Here is a 10,091-nt window from a genome sequence, read left to right on the forward strand (position 1 = left end):
GAGGGAGAAAAAACATAGTCAAGTATTTGTTTAGAGTTAAAACGTTTTGGTCCAACACAAAAAATTCTCTCACCTAGAGCTTTCGACCATGTAATTACTAACACAGATGAACTTTCATTATATGATGGTCAAGTATTCTTTTATGGAAACGTTAAAATTGCCTTGGTTAACCAGTAAAATATGCCCTTACAAAGCAGGAAATAGCGTTTCTGTGGGTGCAATTTTCGTTATCAAGATTTGTCCCCCACTCCTAAAATAGTTTCTCGTCATCGCCTCTGTAAAACATATTGTCAAAATAAACGATTTGTACGATTTCCGGTGTTAACCCTAGATAAATGATTATCATAGTCGATTTCCTTGTCCCCTCTAGATGTAACATAGAACATCAAGAAAGTTTGATTGATAACCAGACGTCTACACGAACTTACAATCTGCATAGGCCTCGGAACATGCAGACAAAGTCACGTAGTCTTGTCCCCAGCTTATAGGAAGAAGAAGATCGATTTTTATCGTGCGTGGTTTGCATTAAAATCGTATTGTTCGCCATTGATCGTGGGAATCCATAACCACATTTTTCAATTAGGGAATTGAAAACGATTTTTGGGGATACAACTTGCATGAAATGGTCATACCCTAGGGGATAGGATATACCCAGAGATTACGTTTGATCGCTAGAAGAATACACGGTGGTGCAGTGGGTTTTGTTAGTCGATATACAGTGTTGTCTACAGGTATTTTGTACCTTAAAGGAGGCCCAGCTTCTCCTAAGTACATTACTCAGTTCTTCCTCTCTGAGGCTTTAATGATTGACTGAAGAAGTATATCTATCACTGACAACCTCAACCAGGTTGCTCTGGATAAGTTCGCTAACCAAGGGGAGCATTTGCCTGCTCATAGCTTGTTAACGTTAGACCGCAACATCTGTTATGTACATATAAATATAGTACACAATGCAATTATAGTAAACGCATGACGACTAGGCTAGATCTCATAGCTTGTTAACGTTAGACCGCAACATGTATGTAATAGTATGTTTATCTGAAGTGTAACTCACACTGTTAACTAACTGCTACCTGTTCCGAATTGTTTATGTTCTTGTTGTGAGGGCTAGCCCTTTATAATAGCCTCCGGCTAGTTACGTTGGGCAGTCCTGGCTGTATACATATGTCTTATACAGCCTAATAAATCAAATCAAATCAACGGCCTACCTGCCACAGTTAGAGTGGCCACGTCTTACCTGTCGTTTAAGAAGGTTCTGAAACAACACTGCTGACCTCTGACCTCCTGACCTTGGCCTGGCTTAACGACATTGACTTACGGTTAACGATTTTGTTTTGACGCTTGGTTGTTTTGTAACTTTATGTAATGTTTAATGTGTAGATTTCCTTGTTTTCATTTGTAACTTGTTGTTACAGGGTATTCCTGAAAGGCAGTGTTTTTTTAATAGCACTGAGGTTTCTACCCTCAGATCACAACAATGTCTCTGTTGGCTGCAGCGCGTGCAGTGCAACGTGCTTTGTTTTGGTGAAAACACGGGAAACGTGATTTGTTGACAGTGATTAGCACCCGCACAGGCAGTATAAACGTGCCAGTCTAAATCTTTATCTGTATCCCCAATACCGGTGCAATAGCGCAACTGGTACAGTGCTCGCTGCTCGCTTTGTAACCGGGAGGTCGTGAGTTCAAACCCCGGCCGGGTCATACCAAAGACTTTAAAAATGGTACACACTTTCTTCTCTGCTTAGCACTCAGCACATAATGAACAAGAGTGTGGGAAGGTCAAACACACAGCACTACCAGCGGACTAGCCCCCTGCTGTAGTGCCCCGCACAACTGTGTGTCGCCCAAGGGCTAAAGAAATGGAGATGGGCACCACCCTACGCTCTGCATAAGGGCACAGGAGACCTTTCCTTTCCTAAATCTTTAGACCACTTTTTAGACAAACCGTTAATGTTAACATTTCAAACAAGTACTGACTACATTATGATTTTTTTCCAGATATGACTTAACTCTTCTCATAACCCAAATATCTCGTCCGTACATGGGATAGAGCTCCACGTCTACCTCTGGATAAAGATAAGATTATTTTCCTTTCCACGTAGCCTGTAAATCATAGGTGAAAGGCAAAGGATTTTTGAGATAGATACACCAGTCCTTTTGACAGGTTTCCTCCTTCAAATGACCTTTGAAAAGAATGTATGTCAAGATGAGAAGACTGATACATCACTCACATTTTAAAAGAGCCAGAAAGGACCATATCAAAAGGACTAAAAGCTTTGCCGCAAGAACTGGCATAAAAGAATGGCTCAAACTTGTAGATGCACCGTATAGATCTATGGAAGGCAGGATTTAGAAATCATAACTCACTTTTCGGTTTAAAAGTTTGTTCTAATCTACAAATTCCTTCAATGACGGCCCACCTCAGGTCAGCAGATATGACTTTTGATGTAGCTGCTCTTAACTTGCTAAATGCAATAACATTGCATCAGGTAACACTGTAAAAGTTGTAGAAGTTAGAATTCATTAAAAAGCAACTTCTGTAATCTTGTGATTTTACCAGATGTTGAGCCGTTACTTAGAATCTGTTCAAAGGCACATGGATGATTTGGAAATAATTTTGAATATTATGCTATTATGTTGGTTATCTGCACGACATCTAGTGCATCACTTGCCTTGGCTAGAATTCATCAAAAAGGTTGATTTATAATTTCTGTAAACTTCTGATTTAACCAGATGTTGAACCGTTACTTAGCATCTGTTCAGAGGCACATCGATGGTTTGGAAATATTTTGAATATTGCTATTATGTTGGTTATCTACACGACATTTAGTGCATGACTTGCCTTGGCGTTAACTCAATAGCCCAGAAGGTATCCTGTCCTTAAAATCCCCCGGACAGCAACGTCGTCTACGTCTAGACGGTTCAATGGTAAGGTACTTTTCAGTTAAAGATGCTATCTAACAGCTAAAGGCCCCCAAAATAGTGTGTCCACGCGTGTCTGTGATAAGGTAATGTCGATTTGATTATATGGATGACATCCTATGGGAACCCAAAAACTGAGGCGGCGTGCAAATAAAAAAAAACATTTGGCAAAAAATTGCTTTCATTATGAAATCTACGTGGTCATGAAGGTTGAACAAATGACACAGAGTATGGTATGGCGAATAATCTACTCTTGAAATTTATTTTCGTCTATTTCGTTTCATTTTGGCTTTCTAATACATTGGTATCGTTTTCAAATATTTTTCTTTTCAACTTGCGGTATATATTTGCTCATTTTGCAACAGTTTTGTGCGATTCACAGTATGGTTGAAATTTTTTTTGGAAACGGCCAAAAATTCATGCGCGCGCGGATGTCATCCATATAATCAAATTAACATGGCCTAATGGACATCAGGTGAAATCCTGAGACACCGTCGCCATCCTCCCTTCCAGACTACTCTAAGTTGTAATGACATTCAAACCAGAATTAGTAACTGAGATCTTTAACACGACTGAGTCTGAAATCAGACATCTGTTGCCATGAGTGCACTGAATTAGAAAATGTATTTACGTCTTAGAGGATCAATTCGTTAATCTATGTTTTGAGATTGCCAACATCTGGTTGGCCTACATTCTGAGATGCGCACTGATCATTGGAAGGAACAGCTCTAATCGAAAGATCTAGAGGAATAGACTTGAATACTTATAACCAACTAATCTGGATATAGTTATGCTTGATTGGTTTCGCACTTGTGTGCATTTTTACTTGATCTAACACATTGATTGAAGCCATCCTTGGCACTTGGAATATTGCCACAACGTAAGTGTTCAAAGTTTGTCAGTTTGGGAGTTTACCTAAAGAGATTTACGGTTCGTGTTATTTAAAGGAAGTGTTTTTAATGATGGCATCTGTTCTTCTCTTCAAGATGTTATAACACACAATCACCACGCACCATTAGCTATTCCCTAACCAAATGAAACGCCGGCAGAAAAATGGGTTGAAGTCAAAACTGCCTCTTTGATACGTCATTCTTACTACGTCGATGAAGGTTAGAATCCTATTAATAAATACGCCAAAAAGAAGTTACTCAAGCAACTGAAGATGATTTTGGAAACGGTCAGACGTTTCAGCTAGTATCCACTAGCTTTCGTCAGTGACTGAGAGACCAGAGGGGAAATGCAGGTTTATAAGCACAAACTATTGATTGGTACGCAAATGAAGTGAAGATAATTTTCGGAAGTCTAAAAGAGAACAAAAGTCAGACAAGTCTTTATAACAGGAGCTTTCTGACTAATTTGCACAGTCTTGTCTTGACTTGTCTGACTTTTGTTCCCTTTTCGACTTCCGAAAATTGTCTTCACTTCATTTGCATATCAATCAATAGTTTGTGCTTATAAACCTGCATTTCTCCTCTGGTCTCTCAGTCCGTGACGAAAGGTAGTGGATACTAGCTGTAACATCTGACCGTTTCCAAAATCATATCCAGTTGCTTGAGTAACTGCTTTTTGGTGTGTCATTTTTACTAGTTTCCACTCTCCGTCTAACGGGCTCATTTGTTTGTGATGTATCTCTTTTGGAACTGTTATTTTATAAAATGGTTGCATTTACATTCTTCACATGAAATTTACTAAAATTTTTAGTATGTTAATAACTTGAACAACAAAGTTTTCCACCACTTTTTAAAACAGAACAAAAGCCAACAAGAGTTGTAAAGCCACATCAATCCATGGCCTATATTCAACCAAATGCACTCGTATATTGCACTGGCGAATCATATGTTGCCATATCTTATCGTTTCTTGTACATTGCCCATACTTGATAAGCAATGAAATGTATTAGTTCGTGTAATCCTGCAGCAGACTGCCGGCATCTGTGCATGAGTGTATGGAAAATGCCGATAACAAACGGAATCAAAGCCGCTTTGATAGATTCCGAACTACGTGGTCCCTTTCAATATCTTCGATGATGCGACTTCATCCCTACTTTCTATTCATGAATTTCCTGTATGAATGGGTCTACACGATAGATCATCCCGTGAAAACTACCGGGATGAAGGAAGAATGTGTCCTGTGACTGCTTGACTGATGGTGGCAAAAACTTACCCTTCAAGTTGACTGATAACACACGAGTTGATTTATGTGATTTAGGCTATCATTTGGCAGTTTGCATACGAATCCAGTTTTGAAACATCGATGAGACAACGGCTGCTCGTATAGCAACCAAAGTCCCCAACTAAAACCGTTAAAGACGTTATTCAAGTGGTTATAGAACTGAAGCGTATCAACCAAACGACATTTAAAACTGACAAATTCCACGGAAGAGTAGGCGAACTAAAAAAAGAGAAAAGATCGCGATCTAAGACAAAGTCAAAGCACACGAGAGTGATGTCAAAATCTGTTTTGGTCGTATATTTACAAAGTATTATTTTTAGGCTTTTAAAAAAAATCTACACAGCAATATTTTATCAGGTCCTGTTAAGAAATTGAAGACATCAGACTTTCTGCAAGTACGCAATCCTCAGCTTCCTGCATTCCCCAATGCAAACCCCAGATTCCTGATGGCTCCGGACAGATTCTAAAACCTTAAACTCCTGTTATTCTGCCTGTCAATCCCACACCCATGTACAACCTACTCTAGACAATCTGTATCTGTATACTATTTCTTACTTTTGGCGTAACACACCAGCTTCGCGGGCACGCATCTAATGACAATGCCCCTACTGTACTTGGTGACAGCGAGTTCCACTCTGCGATAGTTCTAGGAAAGAATTGATTATTGAACACCTCAATCTTGGTTGATAACTCTGGTACTTGAAGGCATGGCTATTTGTTGTTCTCTTCTGGGCTGGTGTTAGGTACTTAATAGTTCGGACGTCTACCAGTTTTAGTTAGTAGTCATGTTGTATATTATGCATAGTCTGGACATTTTCTTTCTGTCTTTCAGTGACACCCACCGTAGGTAGACAAACAGATACATAGACACTTCAGCAACCACAAACGATACCTCCATGCCCGGAATTAAATATCGAATGCTCGAGGGGAATAATTGTCATCAGGAATCACTGAGAATATGAGACTATTTTAAAACCAGACTGGGGAAATGTGCAATCTGTACTTCGTATGTCATTTACTGTGCAAGTAATACTGTTGGTTGGGACAAACCTATGGGACTGTTCTCATGCTGTAAATAGCTTGCTACATGTAATGTAATGTATTAATTGTGTAACTTTTATTAATATATTGATTAGACCTTTTTGAACTGCAGTTTCGGCTTCCAGATAGTCCGACGCACGCATATTTACCTTGCGTCCCATGAGTTAACTCACAATAACGGACTGACCTAGGTGTTTTAACTATGCATCTTATATGTTTGTGAAAACGTAATAAAGATGATTTTAACTCTCTCTCTCTCTCATAGGACCATGTTTTAGCCATTACTTACTTTTTATTCCATTGTAGTACTGTGTCCCTGTGTGATTTATCAACCAGTCAAAAGATTCCCTGATCTAAGGTCGGTTCTGGGATCAATCCCTTCATTTGCAATCCTCCAATATTTATAGCATTCTCGACATGGATTTTCCGAAATGAAGAATCGGAAATACCATCTAGAGCAGTCGCTCTCAACTGTTGCTATGGGTTCTGTATCTGTGTAATTATCTCAGGGGAGTTTAAAATTGTAGAGGGCTCTGTTTCTAGGATACTCGAGGATCATGTCGGCTTTGAAGAAGATTATGGCATACAGAGAGGCCATTAGGGAAGCTTGGTATGGACGTTAAAATAGGAATTCAAATTGCTGCGGAATATGGTGAAGTGTGATATCTTTGAAGTTGTTCCTGAATTCATTACCCTCAGCATGCCTTTCTATGCCAGTATGTGGTAATACATAACAGTGACAGATGTTGCGAGAAACCAATAAGAATATTGTGAGAAAAAACACGAGTATTAAAACGTGCGAATGGCATCTTGTGAATGCAATTATTGGAGAATATACTTTCAAATTTAGAAAAAAATGTATATGTCAAAAGTCAGTGAAAGCATGTATTTATATGTAATCAAAACACTAAGCTGCAAGTTTTATGGTAAAAACGCTAATCATACGTAATCATAAGCTTTTTAACGATTTATCATTCAATAATACCTGTATTAATCATTTCAATTCAGACGTTGCCATTTTTAGAAATAAATGAAGCCTACAAAGTATTGACCTTGTTATGCCACGATGTGCCATTTGTAACATCACGTTTTCACAATATCACTACAATTGATCTTTGCTAAAACACTCATAAAACATTTGCTTTCAGATACGTATAAACATGCATGTCTAGAATTCTGATGGTAGTTCTGTGTGTTATAGTCATGTGTGCAGCAACAACGGCTCTCCAAGGTGTCCCGGCTGTGTTTTATTGTTCTCTAACAACACGTACCTGACTTATCCCACTCATCTGAACACTCGGTGTCTCGTGTAGAGGCGTCGCTGAAATACAAGTGCAGCTTTATGGTATTATTTGATCAGCAACGGAATTGGATTTCACTACCTTTCAAATTACAGACTGAGCCAAATCACACCTTTGCAACGCCTCTCCTGAGCCCTGGGGCTTCTAAAGCTCGTTTATGTCGACTTTAAGTGCGCAAATTTCGACGACAACTCAATCATAAAAACGTATTGAAGATTCGATCTTCTGCAGACAAGGCGTCATTTTTTCAAAAGGCCATATGGTTGGCCAAAGAACCTTTTAGATGGACTCAATTTCCGGTCCAGGTCAAGTTTACTCGTTCGAAATGCATCAAAGGGAAGAAAGATGCAATAAAAATACTTCAAACATCACAGGACATGGAGAAACTGGATTTCGTGCAGTCAACATTGATCTGTCTGGAGAAAAGGCTTGTCCGTTAGTACAATGTTCTCAGGGCATTCATTACCGGGTTTTCAGAACGAAGCATGGAAATAAAAAGTACAGTTGTTTTTCTGATTGCCACAGAATGTATGACATGTAATCATTAAAGTACTACTAGTTAAGATTGTCATTATGAATAAAAAGAGATGGAATATTGCAGGCAAAATATCGCACTGGTAATTATACTTCATAAGTATAATGTCAATCTTGTTTGTAAGATCTATGATTTGATTTTTTTATATATTCCAACATGTAATCACCAGAAGTGGTGAAGGCACACTCAAGTTTTTTCAGCTTATATTAATGCCGCCACCAACACAGGGGATTTGATTTGAATGTGGACGTGAAGCCATAGAGACTAGAAACGATGGAGATGACTTGTTATTATTAAGAATTACTTCTAATAATATCTCCTTTGATTATAAGAGCGGTGAATAGTAATGTGTAACGACTTACCTCAGTTTACTGAATGGAAGATAGTCAATAACGTCGTTCGTCGCGACAACCTCTTCACAGTTTTCTTTTGCACGTCACTCCACAATCCAGGCAGGACTATATGTACAGGGATTATTTCCTGTGAAAGAACAATGACACGTAAGGACGCAATCATACACCCGTGCGGGAATACGCTGCGCCGATACTCGCGAGAGATACCTCATCACATGATCAGCCCACGTGAACATCACGTGAACATGACGCACATGAAACGTGCATACCCATGCCCGCTGGTGTGTCCTGGGTGATATGTAGCTAAGTACTCCTTGACAAATGAACGTGTCATTGAAGTATGGACTCAGGCAAGGGATATTAGATCCCCATAACTGACGTCATGGACGCTAGCAACAAAAAAGGCTCCGAGATAATTTGTTCCCAAGGCATTATTCAAATGTATTATTCTCACCGTATCTCTGAAAGAGATTGTATGATTTATTGACTCTAACTACTAGTTTCAATGTTCCAGGAAAGTTACCGCAATATGACCTATTCCGGGAAATTGTAGCCACCACAAGAAGCCTAATATGCTCTATTATTATTATTTAAATGCACATTTCTGACTCCGTGGTAATAGATGGCAATATATCTTCCTAGATGTGTCAACAAAATCCCCAACCAAGTACCAGTTTCAATTTTTTTCCTAGAAATCTGCGGCAAAATGACGAATTCCTGGAATTGATAACCACTTTAGGAAGCATAATGTGTTTAATTATATCTATTGCAATGCACACTTCTGACATGGTGATAGTGGTGATGTTTCGTCAAAAACTAGAAATATTAGGTTCAAATTCCAGGATAGCTGTTGCAATATATGACCATTTGCTTGATTTTTGGACCTAAATTTGAACCACAAGGAAATCATTAGACTTCAGCAGAACAGCTGGAATAATTTTGCGTTATCATGAGTAATGCTCAGGCTCTTTGCAGACTGCCATTTAATTTGTCACGGAAAACTAAACTTTGTCATCTTTTATCACTTCAAACCATGCATTTTCCCATCAATCATGCCGGTGTTCCAATGCATGGCGATAATCTATTTCTCTCAGCCGGCGGCAACATGGTTTTATGGATTAGAGGAACGTAGAATAATAAACGTACTATAAAGTAATGGAGGGTGGCGGTGAAGAGTTTTCTAAATAAAACATATTCAGATATACAGTCGTAAGCAATATTGGATAAGCACATATGAAATTATTTCCACCGGGAACTTGATTTCAACCCAGTCTTATTATAATAGCTAACATATAGCTAATCTTTATCTGAAAAAAATGTATATTTACATTATAAGTCATTTTGCTATACGTCGCCTTTTCAGTAGGGTGCATACTGATATTCTGCGTAACTGGAGGTGTATAGGTAAAGTCTCTAACTAAGTGTATAACAGTCCATAGAACATTTTAAGAACAGTGTAGCTTTAACTTCAATGTACATCCAAATAGAGTAAGTCAACACTTCATATCTGTTTATTTTATTGTATTTATTTTATTCACATGGATTTTTGAGCATTGGATAGGAAGCACTTGTTGTGCTTATGTGAATCCGCTGCTCATAAAACATAATACAAATGTTAACATAAAGATGACATAAAGTATAACATAAACATAAAATAAAAGTGTCTGGCGCACCAATACCTAGCTATAGCATAACATTAATGAGATTGGTCAAATCTTCCAGAGTGGTGGATATAGTTAAACACAATATCAAAGATACGGCAGTTTG

The sequence above is a fragment of the Branchiostoma belcheri genome, unplaced genomic scaffold, assembly GCF_001625305.1.
Source record: "Branchiostoma belcheri isolate BF01 breed outbred unplaced genomic scaffold, Haploidv18h27 scaffold181, whole genome shotgun sequence".
In the NCBI taxonomy this organism is placed as follows: Eukaryota; Metazoa; Chordata; class Leptocardii; order Amphioxiformes; family Branchiostomatidae; genus Branchiostoma; species Branchiostoma belcheri.